General features: G+C 40.6%; 1 protein-coding gene across 8 annotated transcripts in view; it reads left to right on the forward strand.

Moving 5' to 3' along the window:
* Positions 1-16081, forward strand: part of AMOTL1 (angiomotin like 1) — an 84632-nt gene that overhangs the window by 39463 nt on the left and 29088 nt on the right. The window contains exon 1 of one of the 8 annotated variants that reach the window (XM_072134152.1): positions 1832-2020. The exons of 6 other annotated variants lie outside the window; for them this stretch is intronic. The gene's annotated coding sequence lies outside the window, so the exon portion shown is untranslated. Of the gene's footprint in view, positions 1-1831; positions 2021-6190; positions 6336-16081 lie in introns of those variants that run through there. One more of the 8 variants, XM_072134153.1, reaches the window with a different exon arrangement.

Consider the following 16081-nt stretch of genomic DNA (forward strand, 5'->3'; position numbering starts at 1 on the left):
ACGTATATGCGGCACCGTACCGCTCCATACCCCGGGAAAAGATAGGACATGTCTTATCCTTTCCCGTATTATGGCGCCGTGTGCCATACATCCCTATGGAGAGGGGCAGGGGTGAGCGCTGCTGTGTGCCCACCGTGCTACGTACTGCGGGCAAAGGCAGTGTGCATGTAGCCTAAGATAAATCTGCCCCAATAGATATTAGATAGTTTGAGATGATAGATATTTAGATAGATGTTGCTATAAAAATAAAGATTATTATTACAATAAATAGATAGAAGATAAAGGATAGATAATAGGAGATAGATATAAGATAGATAGATGGATGGATGATAGATAGATAGATAGATATGAGATGGATAGATATGAGATGGATAGATATGAGATGGATAGATATGAGATGGATAGATATGAGATGGATAGATAGATATGAGATAGATAGATAGATAGATAGATAGATAGATAGATAGATATGAGATGGATAGATATGAGATAGATAGATAGATATGAGATGGATGGATAGATATGAGATGGATGGATAGATATGAGATAGATAGATAGATAGATAGATATGAGATGGATGGATAGATATGAGATAGATAGATAGATATGAGATGGATAGATAGATAGATAGATAGATAGATAGATAGATAGATATGGGATAGATAGATAGATAGATAGATAGATAGATAGATAGATATGAGATGGATAGATATGAGATGGATGGATAGATATGAGATAGATAGATAGATATGAGATAGATAGATAGATAGATAGATAGATAGATAGATAGATAGATATGGGATAGATAGATAGATATGGGATAGATAGATAGATATGGGATAGATAGATAGATATGGGATAGATAGATAGATATGGGATAGATAGATAGATATGGGATAGATAGATAGATATGGGATAGATAGATAGATATGGGATAGATAGATAGATAGATATGAGATAGATAGATATGAGATGGATAGATAGATATGAGATGGATGGATATGAGATAGATAGATGTGAGACAAAGAAGTAGAGATACAGATATGGGATAGATGAGAAATGGATAGATATGTATGAATGCACTTCTCACACTGCTGTTCTTTTTGCTCTATGCATTGAGTTGTTTCTTAGTTCCATAATGGAAGGTGATATTTAGAGATAGATAGTTTAAACATAGATAGATGGATATGAGATAGATAGATAGATAGATAGATAGATAGATAGATGAGAGAGGTAAATATGAGGTAGATACATAGATAGATAGAAAGAAGAGAGAGATGTTAGGCAGAGGGGTAAATAAATAGGGGATAGATGAGGTGTGGGGTGTCTCGATGCACCTCTCCTACTGCTGTGCAATGTTCTCTATGTAATGAGCCGCTTCTATGTTCTGACTGCGGTTGTATCAGTCCTGAGGCTGGCTATGGCTTATGTATTACGTGTCTTTTAAGAAGCTCAATGCAGAGAGCTAAGAGCGCAGCAGTGTGAGGACACTCCCCCAGTGCTATAGGAGAAATGCCCCTCCTGAAATGTAAAGTGAAAAGTGTCCGCCCGTCCGAGCATCAGCTGTTATCTGGTGACTTCTCCAAGACATAAACCTACATGTCAGTGCAAAAACAGATGAACGATAATGTCAGTGTCGGGAACTAGGACCCAGAGGGCTCAGTCTTTCAGTGTTATATCGGCACTAGGACCCAGAATCGCCAAAAGGTGCACATTAGAATACGAATAATCGGATCCTGCCGTGGTAGGACAGTGCGCTGGTTGCTCTAACCCAATCACTGGAAAGGCTTTCGAGTTTGTGTGCGGCACTAGGACCCGGGGGCGACAGGCGGCGCAGCCAGGGCTCGGCTCTAGGACCCGGCGCGGCGCGCACATTCCTCTCATTCCAGTGAATGGGGCTGATTGTTGGTGCAGAGCCCGGAGTGCAGCGCAGTGCCCGGGGTGACGGGACCATGCTGAGCCCCCGGCCGCACTCTGCACACCCCTCTACCAAACTTTATACACAGGACCCGTGCGAGAGGTAAGCAGGACCCGCCATGGGGGGCACCACATACCCGCTGCCAGGACACTGCATGGGCTGCTATACTACTGTGTGCACGCCGCCAGCACTGCTACATGTACACATCTGGATCTAGTGTCACCATGTGCTGTATCTATCAAGTATAGCTTTATTATATTTATCATCTAGCTAATATATCTATAGATCATATCGATCTATTATAGCTCTATTATATCTATTTTATCTATGTATCATATATATCTATTATAACTATTTATATCCGATATATATCTGTCTATCCATCTATCTATCTATCTATCTATCTATCTATCTATCTATCTATCTATCTAATATCTATCTATCTCTCTCTCTCTCTCTCTCATATATATCTATCTATCTCATATCTGTCTCATATCTATCTATCTATCTATCTAATATCTATCTATCTATCTCTCTCTCATATATATCTATCTATCTATCTCATATCTGTCTCATATCTATCTATCTATCTATCTATCTATCTATATATCTATCTAATATCTATCTACCTATCTAATATCTATCTATCTATCACATATCTATCTATCTATCTAATATCTATCTATCTATCACATATCTATCTATCTATCTAATATCTATCTATCTATCTATCTATCTATCTCATATCTATCTATCTATCTCATATCTATCTATCTATCTCATATCTATCTATCTATCTATCTAATATCTATCTATCTCTCTCTCTCATATATATCTATCTATCTATCTCATATCTGTCTCATATCTATCTATCTATCTATCTATCTATCTAATATCTATCTATCTATCTATCTATCTATCTATCTATCTATCTATCTATCACATATCTATCTATCTATCTATCTATCTATCTAATATCTATCTATCTCATATCTATCTATCTATCTATCTATCACATATCTATCTATCTATCTATCTATCTATCTATCTATCTATCTATCTATCTATCTATCTATCTATCTCATATCTATATGTCTATCCATCTCTATCTATCTAGAACTATCCTCATTACACTGCATCCACAGTGGAGTGAAATCTCCGGGCACCAGATTTGTCTTTCTGTTATGTTTGTGATCATTAAAGGCCAACGTTTCGGCCATGCAGGACTTTTACCAAGGCAACTTAGATTCTGCCTGATGAAGGGCACGTGCACCTAAAATGTTGACTTTTTAATGTAGAATTTTTATTGGCTTTTCAGTGCTCTTTGGTTCTAGATAAAGGGACCCCATCTTAAAGGGATGATATATATATATGATTTTATAAGCTTTGCATCCTCTGTTGTCAATCTGAATAAAGAGTGTGACATGAAGGCTGCACGGTCTTGGCATAGGTGTTGGGGTTGATAAATATGTCCGCAGCCGCGGTGTAGCACAATACTCTGCTACATGGGTTTCAAGTTTCTTTTTTTTGCATTTATCATATTGCTGTGATTTACTTTCATCCCTTTAGAACAGTTGGAGAGTAACACACAAGAAGCAATATTTTGTTCACACCGGGGCATGACTGGCACATGCCGCTGCAGATGTTTACACCCTGACAGCCTGGTGTCAGGTTCAGGTTGTGGGGGGGATGCTCTGTGGACAGTCTGCATATGTGAAGATGCTTTGGGTGACAAGTAAAATTTGTATGTAGGCGTTTGGTTAATGAGCTGCTGTCATCTCCAGGGTGTCTTGACTTTCAGCTGCTTTGCAAATGTGCAAGTCTCCATGGAAACAGACTACAAACAAACCTTGTGTAGTCTGATCTCCAGGTCGTATTCTATTTATTTTTCCTGGTATGTGACAATACTAAACTTCAATACAGTGTAGTATCCGCTCAATGAATCCTGATTGTAATGTTTGTGAATGGCATATTAAAAGTTGATGCCAGTACCCTGCTGGGGCATTCCCTGATATAGGACATATTAGGACTTGATTTCAAGGGTGAAGCTGTGACACTGGGCATCAGACTATAACACTGTATAGTGTACAAGAATCCGGATTGCAATCTAAATCTGTGGTATATAAGAAGTTGAGACTAGAGCCCAGCCAGGACATTTCCATTGACATTCACAGATTCAGGACGTGTAAAGAATTGTAGTATCAAGGGTTAACAAGCCTTATGGGCAGTGGGCATCTTACAAAACCTAGCCAGGCTCCAATATAATCTACATAGTGGATCCTAGTTGTATTGCTTGTGGGTGATAGAGATTGGTTCTAGGGCCCTGCTGGGACATTTCCATTGATATGCCCTGATAAGGGACATGTAAGGACTTGTGATTTTAAGATAACAAAAGAACAGAAGGCTAAATTAGTCTTGGGTAGGGTAGCTTTTAGTCTAGGCACCAGGTATGTACCAATACTCACCTCCATTTCAATATATTATAAACGGATCCTGGTTGTAATGCATTCCATAGATTGGCACTAGAGCCCTGTCAGGACATTTCAGGTGGGTTCCCCCAATATAGGACACGTTTGGAGTTGTGTTTACAGGACACAAGTTCTTACTTATACTAGAATATTGTGTAAATGGATCCTAATAATTTAATTCTTGTAAGTGGCATATCAGAGGTTGGCACTAGAGCCCTGCAGAGATATTTCCATTGACAACTTCGATAGGGCATGACAGGACCTATGCTTTCCGGATAGCAAAAGGGACTCAAGGCTGGATGAATCTTGGCACTGGGTATGTACAATATAATGTAAACAAATCCTGACTTAATGATTGTGACTGGCATTTCAGAGGTTGGTGCTAGAGCCCTGCCAAGACATTTCCATTAAGAACCCCCTATATAAGACATGTTATAAGTTATAAGACACTTAAAAGGATGCACAACTTACTGAGCCTGCTGGGTGCTGAGCCTACATATTCCATTACATAGACTACAATATAGTGTAAATGGATCCTGATTGTAATGTTTGTGATTGGAATATAAGTGGTTGACACTAGAGCCCTGCTGGGACATTTCTATTGACATTTTTTATTTTGGGTGGTATTTTGGGTAAATGAGCACTGAGCATCTGACAAAACTGATGACTACTACTATAAAATGTAAATAAATCTTGGTTGTAATGCTTGTGATTGGCATATCAGTGGTTGCCACTAGAGCCCTGCCGGGACATTTCTATTGACATTTCCAATTCTGGGTGGTATTGTGGGTAAATGAGCCTCATTGGCACTGAGCATCCAACAATACTGACGCCTATTGCTAGGAAATGTAAATAAATCCTGGTTGTAATGCTTGTGTTTGGCATATCAGTGGTTGACCCTAGTGCCCTGCTGGGACATTTCCTTTGGCATCCCCCTTATAGGACATGTTAGGACATGTGGTTACAAGACAGCTCAAAGAACACAAAACTAGCTGAACCTGCTGGATACTAAGATTACATATTTCCTAGACTACAATATAGTGTAAATGGATCCTGATTGTAATGTCTGTGATTGAAATATAAGTGGTTGACCCTAGTGCCCTGCTGGGGCATTTCCTTTGGCATCCCCCTTGTAACCACATGTCCCAACATGTCCTATAAGACAGCTCAAAGGACGCAAAACTAGCTACAAAGATTACATATTTCCTAGACTACAATATAGTGTAAATGGATCCTTATTGTAACTCCTGTGATTGGCTTATCAAAGATCCACTCTAGTGCCCTACTGGTACATTTCCTTTGTTATCCCCCTATACAGGACATGTGTGAGCCCCATTGGGGACAGGGACCAATTTGACAAACTCTGTGCAGCGCTGCATAATCTGCATGCGCCATATAAATAAAGAATTATTATTATTATTATGTTTGATCTTGTGGTTATAAGATAGCTAAAGGAGACAAGACTGGCTATAGTTTTTGGAAGTTCTGTCCATTGGCTGGTTTGGTCACATGACTCTTATTTTACAATGCAGAAGACTTCATATGCTCATTATGAAAATAGAATGATCTATGTATTGTATAGGGTTGTTTTATATACCACCATAGACATTTCCTTTAAGGTCATGTGACTGTACAGCAAAAAAGCTGCATCTGCTAAAAATTGTAACTCGTTATATTTGTACAGACTACGACTACAACAAATGTAATAGTAGACATACAAAACATCTGCTTTGTCCAGCATGGACCTATCTTGTCCCTCAGTAGTGTGTAGTCTAGCGGTTCGGTAAGGGTATTATATCTGTGTCCTGGAGATAGACGGAAGGAAGAGAGAGGCAGGAGGGGTACGGAGAAGGAGGACAGGATATGGGAAGCAGACGCCGCTCATAGTAACGTGTCCGACCTGGTGCTTTATCCTCATATTTCGCTCTGTGAGGAAACGTTCTACAACGGTGAGTAGAATTTTCCGGTTCTAGAACGTCTCGTGTCCGGGGTGGCGGAGGTTCTAGTTACACCTTCACGTGTCTTCTATTGTTACCGGGTAGATTTTGTACAGAAAACATCTGGATAGTATTTAGCAGCAGAAAGAGGCAGCGCTCCATATTTAACCCTTGATCCAAGGGACAAAGACTCAGCGGAGTGTTGTTCAATCCCTCTAATGTGTCATTTCGGGAAGTTGGGGAGGGTGATGGGGGGGGTGTCGATTACATTTTTACACGGATGCGGGGTAACTTTTGTTTTGTTGTGAATTTTTTTTTTCTAGAATTCATTCTGTGGGAAGTCTGGGGGATGGGTACCATTTGCTGAAATGTGTTATTCTTGCAATTTCTTTGTTGCTTATGCTGAAGTATGGAATATGTTTTAAGTAATAATATATCCGTCTGATCGCAGGAAGCGTCGATCATTGGATTTCGGTCATATTATTTAAGAAACGCAACAGTCAGCCATGAATTGGCTGATAACAGATAACAATAGCTTGTATCGATTACTACTAGCAGATAAAGTGTACATTTCCATCCATCAGTCCATTCTTGAAACTTAGATACAGCCATCTCTGATTTTTGCCGTTTAACCCCTCAAATGCTGCCATCGGGAGCAAACATAGCACCTAGATACTATGACAGAAACATGTTCAGTCTCAAAATGCTGATGAAAACTACAAAATTCAGTACAATGGGGAGAAAACTTATACATTGAGACCCGAAATAGACCATGTGTTTAATAGCATAGCCTGTTTAGATCAGGTCACACAGGGCAAAGCTGTAGTATCAAGCACAGCCACTATACAACCCATGGCGCTGTGCTACACTAGGAGTACAGAGACTGAACACCGTTTAAACAATCGATCGATGAGGGTGCTGGCTGTCCAGTCTAAACCAATCTGATATTGATGACCTATGGATAAGTCACCAGTATTTTTGGCCCCAAAACCCCTTTATAGGGTAGAAAGACGTAGAAAACATTAATAATCATACGGCCTTGTGTCAAAACAAAGAAAATGAAGGCCTTGTATCCCATAGCAACCACACTATATTTGTTGGGGTAAAAGTGGGCAACACAACCAAATTCTACCTCCCTGAAGTCTTTAATGCAAGCTTATCTGTGGACTAGGACATATTCCACAGAATATACCAAAAACTGTAGATTTTTAGTTTACTGCCAGAATGTTTTACTCTTTAAGTTGTCTGGTGAGGAGAGGATCCTGTGTATACACGTTCTCAGATAAATGTTTAAAAGATGAGACATCCCTTTAACTACTGTGTGGTTTAGGTTTCCTGTCAGGAGTGCATTTGGTTCGATTTGGTTTGATTTATGACAGAATTTTTTTTTTTTTTTTTGCCTTGTGTTTTTGGAACTCTTTTCATTGGTTGTGGGCGGCCAGTTGCTCGTCCTGTAAAGTCCTGTTCACATATGTTCACAGTTCTGTCAGGATTATCTCACAGGAATTGTGGTCAATATATTGAGGCTTACACTTGGATGTGCAGTTTGATGCGCTACAGATCCTCACAAGGATTTACAGCCTCTATATGTGGCTAAGCCATCAGTTCGTTATATGTGAAATACATATAAATAGGTCACATGCTATTTTTCTCACTTTTTCGGAGCATGTATGTTGGTGGAGAAACATAAAATTCACAACAAATCCAATACATGTGAATTGACCCTAATGCTATGTGCATTATATGTGCTTATTGTATGCAGATTTGTGTTATGTGTAGTGCGTTTTCACATCAATAGTAGTAGGTTTGTGAATTTTGTGTGGATTTTCAAAAGCCTATAAGCTTCAAGGAAGTAAAGTGACATCATGTGGAAAATCTGTAAGCAAATCGGCATCAAAAGCGCAATACAGTCAGGGTCGGCTCCAAGTTTCAGTAGGCCCCTTTGCAGCAAATTCAAGAGGCAGCATTAAAAATTCAGAAACTAAAACAATCTCCTGTTCCCTAAAATATTCCCTAGTTTATCATCCCAAAAATGGTTATTTTATAAAAGTCCCCTCCCCTATGGATTCATTAGATACAGCCCCCTTCAGTGGCGTAACTATCACATATACTGCATATATACATCACAGTATATGTTATAAAAATATTATGCTGGACATGTGCAGTACAATATAGATATAATGGTGCACATCGTCCATTCTTTATTGTGTCAGGTTGTATGACGGGGCCCCCTTGACACAGCGGGCCCCATAGCAGCTTCTATGGCTGCTACCGCTGTAGTTATGCCCCTGGCCTCCTTAATCCCATGGATTCCTTATGTGGGCCCCCAAGCAGTTCTGTGCCCTGGCACTTGCCCAGGTATGCCCATTGCTTGCGCCGGCCATGTATACAGATAACCGTAATCCTCATGAAGTATGCTCATAAATACACAGCATATTGTTATCAGATTTATATCTAGGTCTATATTATCCACTAGGCACAAAGGCAGTAAAATACAGCAATATTTTTTTACCTACAATGGGAATTCTTAGTCAGTTGTGATGAGAGGGTCACCTGACACATTTCGGTAATTATATTGTTTACTCAGCGTCCCTATAGTGAATTAAGGCTGCTTTCACACTTGGCATTTGCATTATATTTTGAAACACAATAGTGTTACCATTGCGTTTTGTAAATGCAAATGTTAACAACAACTTAATGAGGTAAATCTTCTCTCCTCAGGTGTATTATGCAATGTAAATGCCGAGTGTGAACGCAGCCCAATGGAATTCCAATATGTATTCTTCAAAGGGAAGAGAATGACCTCGGTCCTTGTGAGCAGTGGACGTCCTAGTGGTCAGAACCTCTATGATGGGACGTATATCCCATATCTAATGGATAACGGGATTACTTTCAATAGATGTCTCGAAACAGAGAAAGACATTCTAGATAATAGAGATTGATCCTAAGTGAAGAGACCTTCTGCTGCATAGACCATATGTCCTGTCACAGTGTTTGTACAGGGGCTATCCTCCTAGGATGACACCTTGAGTCTTGTCCCACCCAGTGAACCTTCTTCTTGTAGGGTGTCGATCATTTGTTTGTTGCACATGTGACAAACCTGTTGGAAAAAACATGATCAAGATCTGACAAATGCATCCTGCATTAGGCTGCGGTCACAGGTGGCGTTTTGAACCCGTTTTTGGCCCGTTTTTAAGCAGTCCATTAAAAAACGCATGCGTTTTTGAAAAACACATCAGTTTTTGACCTGTTTTCCCAATAATCTTAATTAAAACCGCTCAAAAACGCATGCGTTTTTTGACGGACTGCTTAAAAACGGGCCAGAAACGGGTTCAAAACGCCAAGTGTGACCGCAGCCTTAGAGGGGAGCTCCAACCCCAATCACACATGGATAGTTTTCATCTCTTTATCAGTGGTAGTAATAATGCAGAATTCGTAAGAATATATGTGGAATGACGCTCGAGTCATAGCATAAATTTTTGCATTGCCAAAAAGGAAAAGGGTCTAGAAGTTCTATAAAAACCTTGCAGTACCCAGACTGGACTGAAGTAGCCAGTTGTGTACAGAGTAGGGTCAAGTTTTGCATCCCTCTCTGAATTGCTTAAGTTATGGACTTGTAGGTTGAAAACCCCACAGACCATTCAACTTCGAACAAGGACCAGAACAGACGATCGTGGTTAGTGCTTGAGGCACGTAACTCCGAACATGGTCATCTGAAATAGCCCAAGTTTGCAGCCGACCCCAGTATGTCTGTTCCTTGACATAAGTGAAAAAATGTAAAACGTTTTTGGGAAGGACAACACACTTGCCTTGTTTTAGGATCTTTTTGAAATGACTCAGTCACCTCCAGACTCAAAACAGCGCCCTGGGGGGGAGGGGAGGGGGATTTTGGTTTTCTTTCAGAAGGATATTTGTTTGCTGCCGAAACAATGATCATAAGTGTGTGTGACACCACAGCGTCTGCTTACTTGACCATGTAGACAAAAAAGTAAAATAAAGTATGTTTAGTATCCAAAAAACTTGGAGCATTGTAGGATCCAGAAAAAATAATTATGCTAATCAGTATATACAAAAAAAAAAGTGAAAAAGACAACTGGCCCTGCAAAAAACAAACCTCCTAAACTTTAACAGAAAAACGTTTTTGGTAGAGGTTTTGTTTTGAACCATAGGCTGGTGCTGTGAATGATCCTGCTTTTATGTGATGGTGTGAGGCTATATGAGGCTGTAAGTTCTAGAAGAGATCCTGGGATTGGTGTTGTAAAAATTTTAGATTTAGAACAATTGATTTTTACACCTTGTACTGATAAGCTGGCAGGAGTATGTCTGGCCTCCTGCCCAGTCATATATCATTAATAATGGGTCAGATTCACAGTACAGTATATATCATTTCTGGTGGATGGCTTTGATCGGTAGAACTTAAAGGGATTTTCTTCAACTTTTAAATGTATGGTATAGTACTAGAATACACATATATATTGCAAAGGTCAGTGAGGTCAAACTACTGGGACAGCATCCAGTTTGGATAAAGAAGGTACTATAGCATTGGTGTAGTATTTTCTGTACAGCAGACCAAGCCATTTGGTTTCATTTACTGGATCTAACCATAGAAAGAACAAACCCATATAGTTCCCCTTCAAAATGATATATCATTCTTCTATTCCTGCTCTATAACATGCTGCCTGCAGATAGGACACTATATACAATCTGCTCAGATCCTCATGCTCTATAACATGCTACCTGCAGATAGGACACTATGTACAATCTGCTCAGCTCCTCCTGCTCTATAACATGCTGCCTGAAGATAGGACACTATGTACAATCTGCACAGCTCCTCCTGCTCTTTAAAATGTTGCCTTCAGATAGGACACTATGAACAATCTGCACAGCTCTTATTGCTTTGTAACATGCTGCCTGCAGATAGGACACAATGTAAAATGTGCTCAGCTCCTCCTACCTTTTAACTTGCTTCCTGTAGATAGGACACTATGTACAATCTGCAGGAAGCAAGTTAAAAAGTAGGAGGAGCTGAGCACATTTTACATTGTGTCCTATCTGCAGGCAGCATGTTACAAAGCAAGAAGAGCTGAGCAGATTGTTCATAGTGTCCTATCTGCTCAGCTCCTCTTGCTCTATAATAATTGGAGAGGCACTGTGTGTCCTTGACTTGGCACTTAATTTAGATGGTGAAAAAATGATGAACTTGATGCTTTGTGAAAAATGTCCATCTTATGTTTTTGTGAACTTCATAAGTTTTTTTTAAAAATTGTGGAAAAATACATCTCCCCATATGGTATCACGCTCTATTTCATGGAAGTCGTGTGACTTTATCTGACACATTTTATGGCTGGTCCTCAAGAGATGTCTGCGGATCATGAGAAAAATTTTCTCGTGGTTTATTTTTAGTATCCTGGGAGTCGCTGGAAACGAAAAGTGCAAACAGTAAGACGTGGGCTTCAGAGTAATGTCCTCCCCCTGGCGCAAGGGTCCCCAGTTTAATACTTGGCACTGGACGTTATCACGGCTCAGCAGAAGTGATACCTGCAGGAAACAGGAGATGAATGGAACATGTTTATGTTTAGTCCGGCGAAATGTTCATGGCTCAGATTACATTCTGCCCGAGAAGTCGTGCAGCACAGGAAGTCTCACTGGAAATTGTTGTTCCAACCAGAAAGGCGGCATGATAATATAACGCTGCAACTATTCAGTCCGCTAGCCGGGCCCCTTCATGCTCTGCCACCTATACAAGGTGTTAATTCATTGGAACGGGAAATTTAAAGGGACACTAAACCTAAAAATGTAACTTATAAAATAAAAAATACAAATAAAATTCAGTTTGTCACCAAAACTCTTTTTGTAGATATGCGGCAGAACAGACGGGTCTTATAGTCTTCTCCATCTTCTGGATAATACTAGGGGGTGTGGCTTAAAGGGGTTTTCCAGTTCAAAGATTAGATTGACGTTGTCCAATACCCCAGATCTCTGAAGGAAATAATACTAAATTGGAAGATCAGTTCTGTAAAGTGGCTGAAATGAGTTACAGTACCAGCGGTCACATTGACCTGAGACCTTAGGGACATTAAGCATGGCAATGTCGTAAAACGCCACCCTGATTTGCTAGACGTGCCCCAGTCAATTGAGAGAGATCTTATTGGAAGAGGAGACATCTAGTAGTACCGTCAATGTGGCCGCATTCAACTGATGATAGTTACTGGAATGGGCTGTCCAAAGATCATGAAGGACAAAATGTCACCAGAATGGAAGTCCAACCATTACAATCAATGAAGTTGATGAAGAGATAACCCTAACCACCAGTAATCATAAGAATATGGTGAGGCCAATCATCAAAGTAGAAGAACCCATCGTATAAATCTAAATTAAGTGAAATTTAAAAGCTTCCAATAAGTTGTCCACTCATGAATGATCCTAGCTGTGGACATGGATGTCCTACTGGGCAGGTGCCCTTAGTATCTTTTAAAGAATAATATGAAACACCAGTCAAGAAAACTATGGACTTCCGCCTTTCGAGAAGACTTCTGCTTCTCTTGGCATGGCTTTGCCTCATGCAAGGTCCATAAAAATAGTTTGGTGTAGGATAACTTGAGCGGCTGCCCAGTGCCCTGACCTCAACCCTACGAAACAGCTTTGTCTTTGAACGGGAAATCTGACCAAGAGCCAGCTATCACCCGACCATTAATAAAATGTATGTGGATTTATTAAGTGAAGTTTGAAAATCCAGTGAAACGTCTTTCTTAGAAGAGTGAAGGAAAGTCAAAAAATCTTTGGGAAAAACAAGTACGAGTGCAACTTGTTATCTTGCATTGGAAGCGAATATCAGAGACCTGGCACCGCGTAGTCTGGCAGACTCATACCACAAAGACCTTGGGATACTGACAAAATAAAAATGGTTGCGCTCTGAAAACACTTAGTATGTATGTGTGGAAGCTGAATTGTAATTGGCATTAATTATAATAACAAACAGTGTTAGATAATCTCTGGGAGCTGTGTGCACTGGAACATGGAATGTTCTGCGGATCTCCAGGAAAACACTAGTACACCAATTATTAGCTTCAACATTCTCAGCTACGTGTTGCTTATTTAACACAATTACAGCAGCTTTGTGTTTGAGTTGGACAACCCCTTTAAGTGTAACCTTTTATGTCAGTACGAAGCCTGAGGTGGCTTTTCAGGATGGTTCCTTGTGTGTGTATCATTATTTCTGACCTTTGTATGACTCATTCCTTGCATATTTCAGTTTTGTCTCCAATTTTCAATTGTCCCCGAGCTGGTGGAGGAGACTAGTCACTATGATGGAGAAAACAGGAGATACTGCTCCTTAAGGCCGAATTCACACGGCATATGCCCACCGAGCCATAGCTGGACCGGCACATGGGGAAAGATAGGACATGTCCCTGTGTACAGAGTTGAACGGTGCCACACTTATTGCTCAGTGTGATATGGGGGACGCATGTATGGCCCCAATCTTGCAGCTGTACATACATCCCCCATACGGTCGTGTGAATGTGGCCTAACTCTTTCTCAGTTACTCAGAAATACCACATAATCATAGAAATGTTCTAATACTGTTCCCAGTACTGATGTGAATCCATGCTGAGTTTGGGTCAGGAAGTAAGAGTTCTCCATTATGGAGAGTTTGCCAATTACGGCCGACCTAAAGGGCGTGTGGAGACTTATAGTCATTGATGCTCCACTAGGGGATTCTGGGAAATATGCAAATATGTTTTCCAGGGTGGGAAAAGGAAAAAAATGCCTCTTTTAGCTACCTTGAATGGCAGCCCCTTTAACACCAAGCCTGACTTACAAGAAGCCTACAGACATGATGTGGGATTAAGCCAAACCAGTATACAGTATATAGTTTCGATTTGGTTGGGTCTTTTCCGTACAGTGTAGGGAACTGGTTTAGCTGAGTGAGAGGCTATTGCCTGGGATCAGGAAGTAAGAGTTCTCCTTATGGAGAGTTTGTGGCTGAGTGAATAAAACACTTAGGCCGCGGTCACACGTACCGCTAGGTGTCCGTTCCTAACGCGACGCTAGCACACAGGGGGAGGTCCTCGGCCCGAACGCACATGCGTTTCCAGAGAAACGCATGTGATCGGCTTAACAATCGCATGCGTTTCCCTGGAAACGCATGTGCGTTCGGCCCGAGGACCTCCCCCATTGCGATAGCGTCGTGTGAGCCAGATAAATGGAGTAAGAAGTATTTTGCTCTGATAAATTAAAACGTTTATTATACTGTATTTGTCTGTTCTCTTGATTGATGCAAAGTTTATTCATAACTTTATCACCATGATCACACTCATGGCGGCGTACACCTACACGTATTGTCTGCTGGATATACTGTGCTTCACGTGAACCAACAGCGAAGTTGGGTTGCGAGATCCATCAGTAATTTCATCCATTTACTCTATAAACAATGAATGCCTTTGAAGTTTTTAGATATGAAACAGAATTACAAAAATAGTTCAGCAGAAATGTTAAAAAACTCTTAAAGGGAGAGGCTGCTCTAAAAATTTAGTGCAAGAAACCCTCATTGCACCTATAGCACCTTGCCATTTTGGCGCTACCTATCGGCTTCTTTTCCTTCACTTGTCTATTTCTTAAGCAGTTTCTTCCTTTAAGCAGCTGATGCATTTTTTGGTAACATATTCCAGTAATTCTCAGGTCGGTTTCCTATCTAATAACTTTCCAAACGGGCTTTTTATATGGCTTTGAAGAAATGGCTGATGCGTCCCGCACCGCGCCTCGTTGCTCATTCACAGTCGGCTGAAGCGCAGTATATCAGGCAGGCATTAAGTGTAGGTGTACGCCACCACGAGTGTGATCACGGTGATGAAGTGCGGAGGATTATACCAGTTCTTTACTTCTCACATGATAATAAATTTACACATTTTTCATCTCTATAGCGCAGTAACTCCGATAGTCGCCCATTCCACACGCCCGTAGATTATATGGAAAGGCTTTGCGATGACAAGTCTGCCATAATAACCGCTGTCCTGCCCTGACCTCTCCATATCATGGAAAAAAATTATCTCAAAGCTGCATTTTTGGAGTATGCAGTGATGATAAATATTGTCCCTGGTCATTGGGTGGATTTGAGGATTTTCTCGACATTGGGGTCCTGGGTTCAAATCCCACCCAGCTCAACATCTGCAAAGATTTTGTAAGTTCTCGCCGTTTTTGCGTGGGTTTCCTCCGGGTCCTCCGGTTTCCTCCCACACTCCAAAACATCCTGGTAGGTTGTTTAGATTGTGATGCCCAATGGGGACATGGAATGATTTGGCAAACTCTGTGCAGCGCTGCATAATCTGTGTGCGCTATATAAATAAAGAATTATTATTATTATTTATTAGTCCTAGACTCTCCTAGCACCTTCTGATGCTCAGACTTGACCTATTCGGGAATCCAAGCATCCATTTTCAAGAAATGGACTCCATACCTCCTTATTCTTGAACCAGGATCAATGCTGGCAAAATAAAAAGTCAGAACCAGTATATGGGTCAATATTGGAACCCGGCATGAAACCAAAATTCTACAAAATAAATACTGGTTAGATGATGGTACTATCAGGACAATCAGGAAAAAAAGGAATAAAATTTGCCAGGATTGTTCACAATTTTCTGCAATAGCCCCAGGAAAATCGGATTTTGTCTGAAAGGGGGTGGGGATTTGGAAATACGGCCTTAAGGTTTGGAGTCGGGAGTGGGCCGTCTATGGGAATGGTCATGGGTAGGCAGAGGTAG

This window comes from Engystomops pustulosus, chromosome 2, assembly GCF_040894005.1.
Source record: "Engystomops pustulosus chromosome 2, aEngPut4.maternal, whole genome shotgun sequence".
NCBI lineage: Eukaryota > Metazoa > Chordata > Amphibia > Anura > Leptodactylidae > Engystomops > Engystomops pustulosus.